Here is an 18,147-nt window from a genome sequence, read left to right on the forward strand (position 1 = left end):
ACTGACCAGAAGTGACCGGAAGTGTCGTGGGTGCGCACGTCACAGGTGCATGCATGCACATTACGCACGCACATGATGTATGCCCACCTGCAACACACTCACACAGGTGCGCATGGCACTTCCAGTCACTTCCAGTCAGTGAAACAACAGGGCAGCAAAGAGGTACGCAGCCGCCCCGCCGGACTATTTATACACAGAGCACCAAAGGGCACCCTCCCCTGTCCTTAAAGCTATCCCCACCCCACCATTGGCTCGAAGGGAGCTGGTTCTGTGCACATACCTATTGTTGACTACAACGCCCATAATCCCCAGGCAAAAGCCATTGCAGCTCGGGATTCTGGGAGTTGTAGTCAACATCTGGGAATCTCGGTTAGAGGGAACACTGGCACACACCCCTACTGTCTGGAACCCTTCTGTCAGTGGACTGAATCACGTCAGTGTAAACAATACTGAGCTAGCTGGACCAGTGGCTTGACTTTACATATGACGGTTTCCTTTGTTTCTAAGATAGAAAGTTCCAAGGTGCTGGAACCCTGTCAAAGAAAGTCCTGTTGCTCATTTTCCACAGACACACAACAGCAAGACGGACTCACAAGCAGGGCTTCCTCTACAGATCTCAGCAGCTGAGAGGATATATGATAGGGAGAGAACCATTCTCCTAACTGTAAAACCACAGATGGCTTGAAAGATCAAAAACCTACACTTTGATTTGTGCTCAGAAACCAACCAGTGCAGCTACTGAAGATGCATATACTTCCCTGAGGAGGCAAGCTGTCGCAGTCTGCCTGAATTTATTTGATGATTTTGAACAATCTTCAATGATAGCTTCTTGTAGAAGACATTTCAGGACATATTGGCATATGCAGCTGAATCAGATGGCAGCATCTTGAGGTGGGAGAATCTCATTACTTTAGGCTGCAGGTAAGAAATACATTTCTGAGTGCTTCCTCACATTTAAAAACACACACCCTACAGTTAGAAAACTGGCACAGCAGAGAGCAAGATTTTAGCCCAGTAAATTCCTTGCTATGCTAGTTTTCTGCTTGCAAGGAGGTGGAGTGTGTATACACATGAGCATTCAGATATGTGATTTCCCCACCTGCAATTTGAGATGGTACAGTCCTTTCCACCACTTCATTCTGCTGCATGTGTAGATTCAGTCACCCTAAAGGAGCCAGTTCAGCTGTAGAAGTTTCAGCGATATGGTTAATGTTAGCTACTAGCTGAAACCCTACATTGTAAAAAAAAAAAAAAGTTGCAGCCAGAGAATCAGATGTAGATGGTGTTCTGTACTGCACAATCAATATATGTGGCACTTCACAGAGTTTCTTATATAAAACAGCCCTGTTCCAGCTAGGAACTTGTAATCTATAACTGACAATCCAGAAGGCAACAGAGGGAGGAATGGAAGAGACAAGGGTAGGAAGGAAGGAATGAGAGCAAATGCAGTTAATGCACTTATATACAGATAATGGCCATTAAACATGGTCCTTCAGCATTTGAGTTGGTAAATCTAGGTTGGGACTGTACCACATCATACTACAGGTGGGGGTTCACATGATGGAACACTTCTCCACACAAACCTTTCTTGCACACAGAAAACTAGTAACACATAGAAAACCCAGGGAAGGCTATACTGAAATGAGATGTGTCAGAAATCTGTAATTAACCGGTTTTAAAAATACAGATGTGTGCAGCTCATAATGCTCAGCTGCATGTTGAACTGAGTATTTATTTATTGATTGATTGATTTGATTTGATTTGATTTTTATACTGCCCTTCCGAGCTGGCTCAGGGCGGTTTACAATTAAAAAACAGAAATAATTAAAAACAATCAAAACAGAAATACAAATATAAACACCAATTTAAAAACATCTTAAAAAACAATTAAACTATAAAAATAATTAAAACCCTGAAAACCAGGTTAACATTAAAACAATTAAAACTAATTAAAAACCCTGAAAGTCCAGGCCAAACAGATGAGTTTTAAGGGCTCTCTTGAAAGTCAGTAAAGAATTAAGATTACGAATTTAAGATTAAGAATTAAATTTAAGAATTTAAGAATTAAGATAACGGATTAAGAATTAAGATTACGAATTAAGAGTACTGTTTTCCCCAGAAGTTCTTCTCCAGCTTGGAATGTAAAAGCAGATTCTGCATGGTCAGCATTCTGGTGGACCAGGCTGCTTTCTAGGTGGATATGCAAAAGTTCTTCAATGTTAATCCTTATCCTTCCTTCCCATTAACCTGTTGATTGTTATGAATGACAGAACCAGACCATTCACCAAGCAGCCTTTTGTTTGGTGGGTTTCTTCCCTGGAACTTCCCAGTTCTTTCTCACATGTTACTTGCAAATGGCTGTCTCTCATCCCAATCTAGAGCTCTCTCTTATTCCCAGCTGTATTGTTCTGGAAGAGGAGGGAAGGAGTGGGGTTTCAGCCAGGACTGGTGCTGGGAACTACAATTTCCAGGGGGCAGCATGATAAGGCATGCATCTGACACCATCAGCACATGTGTGCCAACACTGCGAGCTCTGAGAGCACTGTTGGAAAACAGATGAGATTTTGTTTTGTTTTGTTTTGTTTTGTTTTGTTTTGTTTTATTCATTCATTCATTCATTCATTTATTAAATTTATACCCCGCCCAAACTTACGTCTCTGGGCGGGTAACAACAATTAAAACACATATAAAAGTTAAAACAATACAGTAATTTAAAAACCATAAAATTAACAGTACTTTTTAATTAAAAACCTGAGAAGGCTTGGGTTAAAAAAAAAAAGGGTTTTCAAATGTTTTTTTAAAATAGCCAGAGATGGGGAGGATCGTAACTCAGCAGAGAGCGAATTCCACAATCTCGGGGCAGCAGACGAGAAGGCCCATGTCACCACCCAATGAGTTGGTGGTAACTGGAAACGGACCTCCTCAGGTGACCTCAATGTGCGGTGGGGTTTGTAGCGAAGAAGACGCTCTCTTAAATACCCAGGACCTAAGCCGTTTAGGGCTTTATAAGTTATAACTAGCACTTTGTATTTTGCCTGGAAACCTATCGGCAGCCAGTGTAACTCCATCAGCAAAGGAGTAATGTGGTCTCTCTGAGATGACCCAGAGACCAACCTGGCTGCAGCATTCTGAACCAACTGAAATTTCCAGACTACGTACAAAGGCAGCCCCACGTAGAGCACATTACAGAAGTCATGTCTGGAGATTACCAACAAATGTTCCACTGTTTTGAGGTCACTGATATCGAGAAACGGACGCAGCTGGCTATCAGCCGGAGCTGATAGAAAGCACTCCTGGCCACCGCCTCAACCTGAGAAACCAAGGAGAGGTGTGGATCCAGGAGTACTCCCAGACTGCGAACCTGTTCCTTTTGGGGAAGTGTGATCCCATCTAGAACAGGTAAATCAAAATCATCTCTGGAGTTCAGACCCTGCACAATAAGTACCTCCGTCTTATCTGGATTCAGTTTCAGTTTATTCTCCCTCATCCATCCCATTACTGCTTCCAGGCAGGCATTTAGGGAGGATATGCCATCACCTGAAGAAGCTGACATGGAGAAGTAGATCTGGGTGTCATCAGCATACTGGTAACACCTGGCTCCAAATCCCCTGATTATCTCTCCCAGTGGTTTCATGTAGATGTTAAAAAGCATTGGAGAGAGTATGGAGCCTTGAGGGATACCATACTTAAGCTCAGATTTTGAAGAGCAACAATCTCCAATGGACACCATCTGGAACCTGTCCGAGGGGTAGGAGCGGAACCACTGTAAAACAGTACCTCCCACCCGCATCCCCCTCAGACGCTCCAGAAGGATACTATGGTCGATAGTATTGAAAGCCGCCGAGAGGTCCAAAAGGACCAACAGAGTCACACTTCCTCTGTCAATTCCCAATTGGAGATCATCTGTCAGGCTGACCAAGGCATTCTCCACCCCATAGCCCGCCCGAAAGCCAGTTTGAAATGGGTCTAGATAATCTTCCAGTGCTCACTGAAAGCTCTTAAATACTGAATACAGAGTCAGTTCCAAGTTGAACTGGGGAGAGTTTGTCCATCACTGTTGGCTTTCTGTATAGAGAGAATCATTTTGTTGTTGTTCAAAAAGCATCCAGTCATACCTGCAGTATGAAATGGTACAGTCAATAAACAGGTTTACCACCTGAGCCTGCTCTTGTATGAGAACTAGACCTTGGTTACCGTTGTGAGTGAGGATCAAGAGGTCATGCCAAAGGCTTCACAGAAAAGTTGCAAGGAGGGATTTGAAAGAGGTGAGCCTATGTACACGATCAAGGAAGAGGTTTCGTGCATAGGAACACAGGAAGTTCCCCTATACTTGGGATTGTTTTTAATGAAAGGCGGTATATAAATTGAACAATAAAAAATAAAAAATAAAAATACTGAGTCAGACCATTGGTCCATCTAGCTCATTATTGTCTACACAGACTGTTAGCAGCTCCCCAAGGTTTCAGGCAGGAGTCTTTCCCAGCCTTACCTGGAAGTGACAAGGATTGAAACTGGGACCTTCTGCATACAAAGCAGATGTTCTACCACTGAGCTATGACCCCACTTCTAAAGGTGGCATGTATGGGTCTCCCAGCCAGACACTGAATCAGCAAGGTGGCTATATGGGGTGTCCTTAGACCATGCTGCAGAACCCATGGTGGGGGTAACAGCAAAGGACATAGTAGGCACAGAGGAGATTCTCACGATCGGGCAAAATTGGGCTAAGGGAGCCTAGCCCGCTTTTGCCCAATCATGTGCTGCTATGGGAGCTGCACAGCTCCCAGCAGCAAACCCTCCTAATTCCCCCTCCCCTAAGACGAGGTCCATCTATTTGATCATGTATTGCTGCATGTGGCTCCACACTGCAACAACACATGAGGAGACCCCCGGCAGGAGGCTGAAACTAGCCTCCCGGCCCTGGGGGTCTCTCCAGGATGCCCCGCGCATTCGCGTACATCCATCCTGGAACTTCCTGGGGCTGCACAGCCCCTTATTCCCGCAGCCCCCACCAGCTCCGTCATGGAGCTGGCAGTCATATGGGCGGCCGATCCGGCTGCCCAGGGCTCCGCGGGTGATCGTCTGCAGGGAGAGTGGGCTAAGGGAGTCCGAAGGGAGAGCGGGCTGCAAACCCTCTAAAGGTGGGTCTCACTGATCATAAGACTCACCTCACAGTCTCATTAGAAACGAATGCAGCAGGGGAGGCCAACCTGAGGCTTTCCAGCTGCTGTGGGACTACAGCTCCCTTCATTCCCACCACAATAAAATACAGCAGAGGACAATGGGAACTGTAGTCCAGCAACAAGCAGTAAGATTCTACAACCAGTAAAAGTAAGAAGAAGGATTTGGTGCTGGATTGAGAAGCAGATGGTGGAAGCTCTCCCTCTCAGTACTGATCCAGCATGGATACCATCAGCATCCCTATGTTGCCCTAGAGCAGGACTGCCGGACTTCAACACTCCTCCAGCTGTTGCTGGGCTACAACTCCCATCATCCCTGACTATTGACCACTGTGTCTGAGGATGATGGGAGTTGTAGTCCAACAACATTGGGAAGGCCAAAGTTCTGCAGTCCTGCCCTAGACTTTTGTTGCTATAGGGGTTGTGTTTTTAAAAAAATGGAAATGAGTCTAGTTACTGTGTACAAAATGCAAATGTTTCTTACAAGATGCTCATCTCAGAATATACTGGAAAAACCCAGTAAGAGTGGCAAGGAGCTATGCAGGAGTTTGGGTGCCCCCTCCTTTTTGATTCAGCTGTTCTCTGATACTGTGTTTCAAGCCAAGAAGCTGTAAATCTGATCTGTTTATACGCAGCTGTTTTAAATGGCTTCCAGTCACTCTGTTCCAGTGATTCTTGGGCAAACATGACTGCTATGTACATTTGCAAATTCAGGTGAAGTCCAACAATGTGGCAGCAATTGAATTCAGGTGCAAAGGTTTTCCTCTCTAGACATGACTGGAATCCCTCCCGCCCCCTTGCACACCCAAACAAGAAAGTAGGGAAAACATTCTCTTTTACAGCAACTTGGAAACAGCATTTACTTTGGAAAAAAAAATGTTTCTCTCTCAGCAGGTACTTTAGAACTATGCTTGGCAGGCCTGTAGAACTATAAATTATCCACTAATACAATGAAAGAATGCACCCAAGCAAGAAAGATCAATGCACATTGTAGGTTATTAAGAGGGGGAGGCTGAACATGAAACCTCTAAAAAATGTTAACATTGAATTTATCATCGTCATGTCTCTCTCTCTCTCTCTCTCTCCCTCTCTCCATCATCATTATTTACAGAGTCTCAGAGGCTTTCTAGACAAATAGTTCATCACATAGTAAAATTGTTCCTAGACAGTACCACTGTTGTGCGCAAGTGGAGGATTGCATGAATATTCCCCCATGAAAAATAGAACATTTGTACATATTAAAAATGAGCATTGTCAGTGAGAAGGCTAGATTAGAACCCTTCTCCCCATCTAATTGTTTTCTATGTGCAGGGAGTTTTGAACCTGGGTGGGGAGGCATGCAGTCATGGAACCCCTTACATATGGCCTGCAGTGGTACAGTAGTAGGGACATTTTTAACTGAGTGATGAGCTATTTGTTCAGAGAGCTTTTTGGTCTGGAAGATCAGCAGCAGTTGCTCTGGGCATAACAGGCTAGATCCTAAGTAACCCCTGCTAACTGAGCAAAGAGTCATGGTTCTTTTGATGTTTCGCAGGGGGAGAGCAGCTGACCGCATTCAGCCTCAGCATGGCTTCCTTCAGTGGTGTCTACCTTGTTCCATTGTGAACCCTTTGGGGACAGCAGGCCCTGAGCAAACTGCTCTGAGAACTTTTTGTTGTTAAAAAGCCGTCTGTATGTAACTAATAAATAATGGCTGATACACCACGTAAGGGTATGTCATCCCAGTATTGTTGCATATATGCAGGTTGCACAAACACACAAACACACACACACACACACACACACACACACACAGCACAATTTATATTACACAAGTCCACTGTAAGGCTGGGAGGCCCTCTAGAACAGGGATTCTCAACACTGGGTCTCTAGATCAGGGATTCTCTACGTTGGGTCGCCAGATGTTACTGGCCTTCAGCGCCCATAATCCCCAGCCCCAGTAGCCTTTGTTTGGGGATTATGGGAGTTGAAGTCCAATAACAGCTGGAGACCAAGCATTGAGAATCCCTGCTCTAGAACACAGCACAGCATGTAGGGCTGCAGCAGGAAAAGGAGACTGGCTCAAGTTGCCCCAGAGGGCATGAACAGAAATACCCTCTGTTTGTGGAAAAAATACGTAAGGTCCAAACCAGCAGAATTCTGATTTGTAGAAAGCAGGACAGAAAACATCACACCCTGAAGTCTAATGCTAGACTAGGGCAGGGTTTTCCAAACTTCCCAGGGAGTTTTCAGGGAGGAGACTCTTGATGGGGCATCATGTTAGTTCTGGCGCATATGAGTTTACTACCTTTTCCTGGGCCGTGGCTCTGTGCTTTTAAAAGCTGCTGAAAAGGCAAAAATGCATCTAACAGGTTAAGCTTTTACCCACAAGAAAATGGATTGTGATGGGAAAAAAATAATCTTTTGTTAATTTGGAGAAGTTTTACTGGAATGATTGTCAAACACTGCAGTAGGTGGCCATAATTATATACATGGGGAGCAACAGCAGGCAGGCAGCGTCTTTTCCAAGGTCACTCAAAAAGTACATTGCAGCTCAGTACCTAATAAGTCTTTAGTACCTAATAAGTCAGAAAGTGCCATTGAGCTATACTAGTTCTCCACCCCTAAGTAATAACTTCATCTCTGAGATCTTCTCCAGCCACAGTGGCCAATAGCCAGCGATGATGGGAAATATAGTCCAACAACTGCAGGAGGGACACAGTTGTGCACCTCTGGTGTATATACACAAGTGCCTTCATGGCACAAACATATGGAAGCTTCAGGTTGCTTTTGAAACACTCACAGTCCATTAAAAGAAGTTATGCATCATCTGTGAACTTAAGGAAGTCCAGGAAGTGTAGGTAAAAGGTTGTCATGTATTTACTGGCCTATAAGTTAGGTCAGTTATGCCTATAACTTCTTTGGCAGATATTTATATAAGCTATTTATTTTTAAAGATGACTACTGATGTTGATGATGATGGGGACTCCACTGCACCCCTTTGGAATTTTGTTCCACTGCCAAATCTTTTTAAAGGCTAGAAGAATAATCTGATAGTTTCCTCTCCTACAATGAGAATAACTAATACTTTTAAAATGAGATTTAATTGTAAAAAATACAAATCATTTAAAATGTACTTCAGACAACAGGAGTAACAAGAAAAGTAAAAGAAAAATTAAAGACAGTAAAGTTTCTGTATATAAATTACAAAATTGACAAAGAGCTGGAATAATTCATATAGCATTTGTTCTTATTATTACATCCAATAGAACCACCAGTGCTTTTAAACTCTCAGTTCAGAGTCAGATTAACGCACATGCTAAGTAAGTTACCGCATTACATATGGAAACAGCACAACTGTCTATCTCTTCCACATTATAGACTGTTATAGGAGAGTGCCCCTCCCCATATAACTTGTCCTAGACTGAAAATACTTTGCAACAACAAAGTGTCATTGTTTTTGTTCTTCCTCTTTCCATAATCATTTCCATCCATCATCATCATCACCACTACCTTCACCAAAATATCCTGAATTCTGCACTGAGCACACTGAATTCTGTACACTGTGTCATGTATATTTGATTAATATGCCCCACTGACTTTGCTTTTGCTAGTTATGGGGCAGGGCAATGAGTTATGCAGAACAATGAAGGCCCACTTCTTGGTCAGTCATTGGAGATCCTACTTGATCCTCCTCACCCTCACTCATGCAAGCCTTATCTTTGCAGATGTCAGGGCTAAAAAACTGGGGCACAGAGTAATCACAGTGAAGCCCGTATAGCTCTCATTGTTCTCAGTGGCAGAGTTGTGCTCAATTATTTTCCATTGCAATAAGTGCTTAACTTTGGCTGGACTGTGTCTGTGCTTAAAGCAAAACAAACAAACAAACAAACAATAAAGAACACCAGGCTGCCACTGAAAATGTCAACTCCATGACAAGATGTCCTTCTCATTTGCTTAATATTAAGTCAAACTTACATGCTGTGACATACTCACAGTGTTCTGTGTTACTGGCTGCTGCAGGCAAGGTTGGGAAAATGTAGGGAAACCTCATAGATAAGTCTTCCCAAATGTTTCCAGGGTGCAAGGCAAAGAATTCAGCATGGGGCTGCCATTTTTACCAATTAGTTGATGTGGCTAATTACAGGCCAATCAGCCTACTTCTTGTTATTAGCAAACTTTATGTTAGACTCTTATATTGGAAGCGTCTTAATTGGTTTGCTTGAGAAAGTGTAATAGCAGATGAGCAGGCGGGATTTAGAGCTGGACGAACTACTCTAGATCAGGGCCTAATTTTGAGGCATTTGGTAAATAAATATAAAAGCAAGTTGAGAGGAACATTGTTGGTTACATTTTGTTGATTTCAAGTCAGCCTTTGATCACATCCCATGGGATAGATTATAGATTAAATGATCTAATTTTACTATTCACTAATACAAAATCTTTACAACACTCCTATTTAAGAGTACACTAAAACCCGCAGGGACATATGACAAAATCTATAAGCGCAGAGAAAGAAGTGTGACAGAGCTGTCTTTTGGCCCCATTGCTTTTAAACTATTATATTAATGATATGGTGGGCAGAATCTCTAATTCTGATTTTCACCCACCTAAACTGGGCAATAGACATCTAGCCCTGCTCCTTTATTCTGATGATGCTGTGTGGTTGCCATTGTGCTTGGTAGGGATGAGGAGAGTGTTAAGATCCCTGGCTGATTACTGTCAAGAAAATCTGTTAACTATCAATCATCAGAAGACAAAGGTTGTAATGTTTGCTAGAAGGCCTGTTATGCATAAATGACAAATAAATAGAGTTAGCATCGCAGTAAAGGTATTTGTGGGTTATCTTTCAGGCAACAGGTAGCTGGAAAGAGCATATTAATTCTGCTGTGGCAAATGCCCAGAGATCGGCAACTGCAATTCTGAGATTATTTTCTCTTCAGGGGGTAACATTCCTGCTACTATTAGAGTTTTTCCATCTAAGGTATTATCACAGCTTCTGTATGGTTCTCAAATCTTTATGTATATGAGAGGGTTCAATCTAGATTTCTTAGGTTCATCCTTTCAACTCCTCGTTGTGTACCCAAAGTTAAATTGAGATTGTAGACAGGCCTGCCTAGTTTGGAGATACTTGTATGGATGTATACTTTTATTTTTTTGCTGAAATTGATATTTTTTCCCCAATGGGACGTGTTCTCTTGATCCTTAATGATGAATATTCCTCTGACTGGACCAATTCTATTATTGAAAAACTTAAGACAAATGGATTGCCACTGGAATATTTACTCCCATTGGGCTAGAAAATTCTAAATTAATTATTAGGCAGCATGTGACTGATATGGAATATCAAAAAGATTTAAGTCTGGAACCTAGATCCATGCAGATTGGATTAGGGGTGTGCATGGAACGATCTATGTGGTCGCTAAGAGTCGACACCGACTTGACGGCACTTAATCAATCAATCAGTGGAACTGGAATGGGCAGTTTGGTTTGAATTCGGACTGAACTGCCCTGTCCATGAACTGGTTCATTAGAACGAGCAGCAGTTCAGTTCATGTTGTCAAACCGGTTCGACCCAGTTCGACCTGGTTCGAGTGCTATGCAGTAAGGATTCCGATCCCCCCTCTTTTTTTCTTTTTCTTTCTACAAAAAAGGGGGGATTCCCTATCTAAAAAGGGATTTGGGGGCAGGTGAGAGGGCACCTTACAAGCTGTCACAGCGGCTACCTGGTGGTGGTAGTTCCTCAGCAGCAGCAGTGGCCCCTCTTGGCCCTACTGGTGCTTCCCCAGCGGACGGCCCTGTTCTGGCCTCCGTGCATGCATGGAGGAGGGGCTGATACCACCACTGCCATGGAGCCACCTCTCTCACCACAGGGAGACGCCGCCACAGCCAGTAAAGTGCTCCCTTGCCTGCCCCCTCCTCCAAACCCCTTTTTATATAGGAAATCCCCCTTTGCTTGTAAAGAGGAATTCTTACTGGATTCCCCTTTAAAAGCAAGGCAATCAAACCAGCTGAACTGGGCCGAACTAGTTCGATCTGAACTGGGCCTGGTTCCTTTTGAACTCAGACCAGCCCCTTCTTTTTGCGGGCCAGTCCGGTTCAAACTCAAACTGGTCGAACTGGTTCTGCACATCCCTAGATTGGATATGCTGGACTGTTTACAAACCTGCTAATTATTTGTATAATCTTATATTATCAACACATAGCTGGGTTCTGACACTTGCATGATTGGATATGTTGCCTTTGGTGATGTTAGAGGGTAGGTTCCAGCAAATCCTGTACTTGGAGCATTTGTGCCCTTGTGGGAATGAGGATGTTGAATCAATTGATCATGTACTTTTATATTGCTCCTTTTATTGAGATTTGCATCTTAGATGTATTGCTCCCCTTATAAATACATAGTCCAACATATACGGATGAGTTTTATGTTATTTATAGCCACCTAATTGTGCAGTGGGGAAGTAACTTGCCTAGGGAGCAAGAGGTTGCTGGTTCGAATCCCCACTGGTATGTTCCCCAGACTATGGGAGACACCTATAATGGGCAGCAGTAATATAGGAAGATGCTGAAAGGCATCATCATCTCATACTGTGTGGGAGATGGCAATGGTAAACCCCTCCTGTATTCTACCAAAGAAAACCACAGGGCTCTCTGGTCGCCAGGAGTCAACACTGACTCGACGGCACAACTCTACTTGACTTTATGTTATTTATCTTCTTTCTGATCGCCATGTTAACATTTCATGTCAGCTAACTAAATCTCGTATGGCAGTGTTTATGTTTTGATCAGGGTGTGGTAGGTTATTATATTGTTTTACTTTATAGTTTTCATATATACTTGATATACTGTATCACAATATATATCAACATATGTCCATTAGGTTAATCTGCATGTTGGTCTGGATATATTTCTGGATGGGAAGCTAATTGTTCTGTTAATTTGGAACTTTGTTGTTATATGTAATTGAGCAAGGATTGAAATTGACTGACTGACAGCATAGATAATATGAATGCAAACACGGTCATTCAGACAAAAACATGTATGTGTGTGTGCAGACATTTGAATGCAGGTACAACATAATGTCTGAACAGGGCTTATATCTAATTCTACCCTTTATCTGTATGTCTACATGATTGCTGATGTGGAGCATCTCTGTGCAGTGCAATGAGAGCAATGGGTTTGTCATATGCACCAGAAGAGGTGTTGGATGTTCTTCAAAGGGTTCATCACATAGCCTTCCTATCATTAAATCCAGTAATGTTACAAATTAGTAAGAAGAGAATCCAGACAGAAGATAATAATTCTCACAGTGGTTTCTGGGTGAACAGACCTTCACATACATAAACCGATATGCATAAACTCAGAGGTCGTGCATATAACCTGGCTGGGAAGGGCGGGGGCAAGAATGCCTCTGAGCACGGGGAGTGACCTTGCTCCCAGGGCTTCACACATGCAGCTTAATCCAGTCTGGGCTTCCCTAGCCTGGGTTAGGCTGCATGTGCAAATACCCTTTCAGTTTATGAATGAGAGAAAGCCATTCAATATTCCTGCCTTTGTTCTCATAACTTATCTAGCTTGAACATTTGTATCAATGGTTCATTCAGTACCACAACGAAAGACAGTTTCAAGCTATTCTCCTTGCTCTCTTTTATTTGTCTTTAATCTTGAACCCGCCACCATCATGTTATTTTTGTATTTGTTGTTTTCCCCAACAGATTCATTTGGTTGGTACCTTGCCTTGACATGTAGTTTGACCTGATGTGATCAAATGAAGCAATATATGATATTTTGACAGCTCTCATTAATGCTTGATACATTTGGCATATTTCTTCATTTCGCATTTCCTCCCACTACAACTTTATGATAATAATAATAAAAAGAAATGACCACTTTCTCTTCATCCTGGTTTCATAGTGGTGGGGATGAGATAATTTCATCTTCTGTCCAAAAGTGACAAGTGCCTCCAGATCTGGTTTTAAATTTATTTAAAAGCAATGGCTGCCATCCTGGCTAACACTGGGCATGTGCAATGAATGAAGCTGCACTAGTGCAAGATCACATAGCCGTGAAAAGTCACATAGATTCTTGAAATGGTGCTGTTGCATTATTGCACAAAAGTCCTGTGGTTAAAAGTCCTTTAAACCACATGAGGTGTGACACAGGTCCATTCCCTTCTACAGCCACTCATCTCATTAAGCAAAGCACAGATAGAACTGGATCAAGGCCATTATGAGAACTTCATCCTGTATGTGAAGATAAGTACATGTGCTGGGAACCCTCAGTTGGTCAGGATTCCCTCTTCTGTGTAGGTCTCCTATAAACATGCCAAACACAAATCTCCCATAATGCTGATGGGGGAGATGCTTTTGTCCCAGCTAGTTCCCTCAAGTTATGCCATTAGCGTTTTGAGTTCAGATCCCATCTTTCGCCTGGGATCAGTAACTGGACCTTTTTGCCATAGATGCTGCGGCTTGAGGATTGTGCCTGGTGCTCTTGCTATGTTTGTGCTTATAGGGTCATAGGATTCCTATCTCACAACTGTCATGACTAAGGAGGAACAGTGATCTGTAACTTTGGGGGAAGAGCACAGGCTTTGTTTGCACACAAAAGATCCCTGGTTTAATCCCTGAGATATTTCAATTTTAAAAGGATCTTTCAGGTTCAAGCTGTTCTTTCAGGTGCAACCTATTTGTCTATAGGCCCATTTTAAACACCAAAGACAGTGTCTGTTTGAGACACTGGTGCTCTTGAGACCTTTCCCTTCCTCCCAAGTACTGTATTCCCCTTTGGACTGAGGTTTTTATTGACTGACAGCCAGACTAAGTTATTCATGAGCAGTCCCTTTGAAATTAATAAGATAAGTTAGTCATGAGCAGGCACCCCCAAACTGCGGCCCTCCAGATGTTGCTGAACTACAACTCCCAGCATCCCTAGACACAATTTTTTGTGGCTGGGTATGCTGGGAGTTGTAGTTCAGCAACATCTGGAGGGCCACAGTTTGGGGATGCCTGGTCATGAGTAACTTGTTCCATTCATTTCAATGGGACTAGTCACAAGTCATTTAGACTGGCTTTCAGCCATTGCATTTATTTATTATGTTGATCTGCTTTTCTTCCATTATGTTTGTGTAACTCAAGGAAGCTTACATGGGATTCCCAGGCAATCACCCTTCAAGGAGTAGTGGGTGGGGGAAAGGCACACAAAGTGAAACATCTGTGAAATAACACTATTAAATGAATGAGCACTATTGAAAACACTGGCTGAAGTACTGAGAAAAATGAAGTAGTCCCACTGAAATTAAACAAACAATTTAGGTATTGTGTAACTTGTCCTTTTAATTTCAGTGGGACTACTTTGAGTAATATTTCTCATCCTGACAGCCTCTGAAACATCATAGCAGCTAAAGTCAAAGTCAAGATGGAAATGGCAGTAGCAGCAGTTTCAGTATCAGTAGCTAGGGCAAGATTTTGTATATTAAAAAGTCTTTGCAAATTGGCAGAAGGAGAAGGAAGTCTTCTGGACAGGTTTTTCAACTCTGCTCTGCTTCTGCTGCCATTGATTTATTGTTTTTATGATGGCGGTGGAGTTTATGTATGCCATTTAAATGGTGATTGGTTTTATTCATTTGTCTAGTGCTGTTAGCCTCCCCGAGGGCTCCATAGAGCCATGCTTAGTGGACAGGAGCCCACAATGGGTGCAGGTGCAACAACCTGTAGGTACCCTAACCAGTCAGAGAAGGAGGTGACCCAAAGCAAAACCTCCTGCTATGGATCTGAAAGGATGCAGAAGAATTGATGGAAAGACACCTTCTCTAGGAAATACTCAGATGTGTCCACAAAAGAGAAATCAAGAAATAATAATTCTAATAGAGAGAGAAGGCATTTGCTGATGAATGAACGCATCCATTTAAGATCCTAAGACAGTGCTTGAATTATGGGGAAAATAGGGTGGGGGGCTCTTAATGAAACCCCCCATTTCCCTCAGTTTTAGGCAAATCACACTCCCTAGCCATTTAAAAACAGTATCCTGGGGGTGGGAGACACACAAAAGATAAGGGCTATGGCCCCCTCTGGCTGACTTCCCATAGGAGCTTGAAGATCTTCTTTGTGCTGCCTCAACAGCATCACGAGGTTGGTATGCATCCAAGTAGCAAGCCAGGTTAATATTGTTAGACTTCCTGTTGGTGTATGTAACTCAAGAAGAATAACTTAGTCTATGTTATTAGATGAACTGGAAACCATGCTGATCATGTAAGCAGAGAACAGCTAGTACAGCCTATTTAGAATCAATGTATACGGAACAGCTTAGTGGGGCTGTCTCAGTCTGAGAGCCCATGAAGCAGGAAACTGCAACAGCATCCTTGATAGATGGCCATCCAGCCTAGGGTTGCCAGCTGTCCCTCATTACGCAGGATGTCCCTCATTTCAGGGAAGAAATGTTGGTCCCAATAGGAACAGCATTTGTCCCTCATTAGAAAAAATATATATACTAGCTGACCCTGCACAGAGCATCTGTGCAGTCATCTGAGCCTGTGGCATCCCGCATAACTCTCTCGCTCACTCGCACCGCCCCCCCAACCCACTCGCTGTACCCCACAATGCTCTCGCCACCCCCCAGTGCTCTCGCTCGCTCTTGCCGCCCTGAACGCTCTTGCTCACTCTCGCCGCCCCCAATGCTCTCGCTTGCTCTCACCACCCCCGCAATGCTCTCGCTCACTCTCCCCCCCCCGCAATGCTCTTGCTCACTCTCCCCACAGCCCCCCTCTCTACCTCTCTCTTAAGGTACTCTAGTCGTATAGGGTTGCCATATTCTGGCTTTCCAAATCTGGATGCCTAATGTACATATAATGTAAAACGACTTGAAAATTTGCATATTAAAATCTTATAATTTGCATATGCAAATTAGCAGCTGCACTTTCCAGTTGATTTTTATTTGCTCTAGATATCTACCAACAATAGTTGGGGAAGATATCTTTCCCTGACCATTTTCCTTGACATATTAACTGTAGCAATAGAATAAATTAATAATAACAACAAAGCACAGCTTTTTAATTAGGACTGCAATTCTGTACACACTTATTTGAGAGAAGATCTGATTGAAACTACTTTCAAGTAGGCATGCATTGAAAGCCAAGACATTACAATACACAGCCTGGTGGGCAGGTAGTGATTCACATCAAAAGCAAGCTATCCTCTCACCTGCCTGAAAGAGATCCCCTGCTGATAACAAACAAAGCAACATTCCTCAGGGGATTACTGCACTTGTGAAAATGAAACTCTCCCAGCTAGCCTCCTGTGCTCTTCCTCTTTTAATCCAAGTCCAGTGGTTGAGTAGGATACCTGCACGTTTTGCTCCATAACTCCACTTCTACAAGGGCTAGATCTTAGCTTTTTAAAAAAATGAAATCTGAAATCTGGGCGAATCCAGGTGGGCTAAGAAATTCGGGTGAGATGCTTGATATCCAGGTGAAACCTGGAATTCCCAGGGGCATGGCAACAACTCTATAGTAGTGCTAAGTCTGAAGCTGGCACACCAGATTAGCATGGTGCTACTGCAAGCATTGTATAGTTGCGCCTCATTTGTTTTAATGGAGACATTTGTGCAAGAGTGCTATTTCACACTAGCACATTTCTGCTACCCCCCCATTTTTAGTGCAGTTAAGCATCTTGCACTAGCACAAATTTGCTCATTGCAGCAGCAGTTTTTTGTTCTGGATGTTGTCCTGTTAACTGGCCTATATTTGAATGCTTCAGTTGGACAGTATAATGGATTGGTCTGCTACATAATCTCACCAGGAACCTAATTTGTACTATTGACTGGAGTGGTGGCAATATAATTTTCATTAGGTGGACAGCTGCCCCATTGAGTGATGTAAACAGTCATACAAAATTTGAATAGTGAGTTAAGATATTGGAGGCTTTCAGGGAGCAAATGAGTGGTTTCTTCCAGTGGTGTAGACCCCTTGGGACTGGAACAGGAAAATGAAGGGTATTGTTTGCTTTTTAAAACTAAGAAATCCCCTTAGAATCCTTACATACAAAGCATAATGGGTGCTGGGCTGTCCAGAAATGACTGAGATGATTTTGGAAGTGGATTTCTTTTTAATTGAATGACAACCAAGATAATTGTTTACATCTTTTCAATGATGACTCCAATAAATACAGTCAAATTATAATACAGTTTAATAACTAAAATGTGCTAATGAGAAGAATAACAAACAGAAATGGAATAACAGAGAAGCAAGCATTAAGCATATGCAATGAAATAGTAAGCTAAATAAATCTTAACATAACTAAATTACACTGAACACTTGTAAAGAAAATTTATATTCGGTCAAAAACTTTGTACACAAAAGCACAAATGGCTGATTCTTGTTGGATCTCTAACTTATGTAGCCCAGCATGATGAGAAATGTCTCAATGGCTGCATAACAAAACAAGACAATCCATTTTCCTAAAAGCTGCTGTGTCTGCAATGAAATCCTCCTCACCATCAATTATCTACGGGAGAGACATCAGGCGTCATTCTTGTTATGTAAAATGCAGGTCAATTGCTCAGAGGAGCAATTTGCAAGGCGTGGAACAGACTGTTGGGGAGAAGAGGAGGACAGGTAGAATTGTCCTGGCCACTAAAGATCTGTGTAGCTGAAGCTCTTGTCTTCTTCAAGATACGTGAAGCATTTTGCAGCAACAGGGGCAAGTGAGGGAGCTTCATCCTGCTCCTGCTGCTCCTGCTACTGTTACAGATGAACCTAGGAAGCTGCCTTCTACGGAGTCAGATCCTTGATCCATCTTTTAGCTCAGTATTGTCTATACAGACTGGCAGCGGCAGTTACAGGCAGGAATCTCTCTCTCGGCCCTATCTTGGAGATGCTGCCAGGGAGGGAACTTGGAACCTTCCGCATGCAAGCAAGCAGGTGCTCTTCCCAGAGCGGCCCCATCCCCTTGGGGGAGGGGGAATATCTTACAGTGGCAAATCCTTAGCCACCTAC

The 18,147-nt window shown here is 42.9% G+C and overlaps 1 long non-coding RNA gene across 1 annotated transcript in view; it reads left to right on the forward strand.

The window, feature by feature from the left end:
• The window catches only part of LOC128346191 (uncharacterized), a 35,730-nt gene extending 28,849 nt beyond the window's left edge, over positions 1–6,881 (forward strand). Inside the window, exons 3-4 of the long non-coding RNA XR_008316832.1 lie at positions 569–921; positions 6,712–6,881. This is a non-coding gene — a long non-coding RNA (uncharacterized LOC128346191). The remainder of the gene's footprint in view (positions 1–568; positions 922–6,711) is intronic.
• Positions 6,882–18,147: the final 11,266 nt, after the last annotated feature.

This window comes from Hemicordylus capensis, chromosome 2 (genome assembly GCF_027244095.1).
Source record: "Hemicordylus capensis ecotype Gifberg chromosome 2, rHemCap1.1.pri, whole genome shotgun sequence".
Classification (NCBI taxonomy): Eukaryota; Metazoa; Chordata; class Lepidosauria; order Squamata; family Cordylidae; genus Hemicordylus; species Hemicordylus capensis.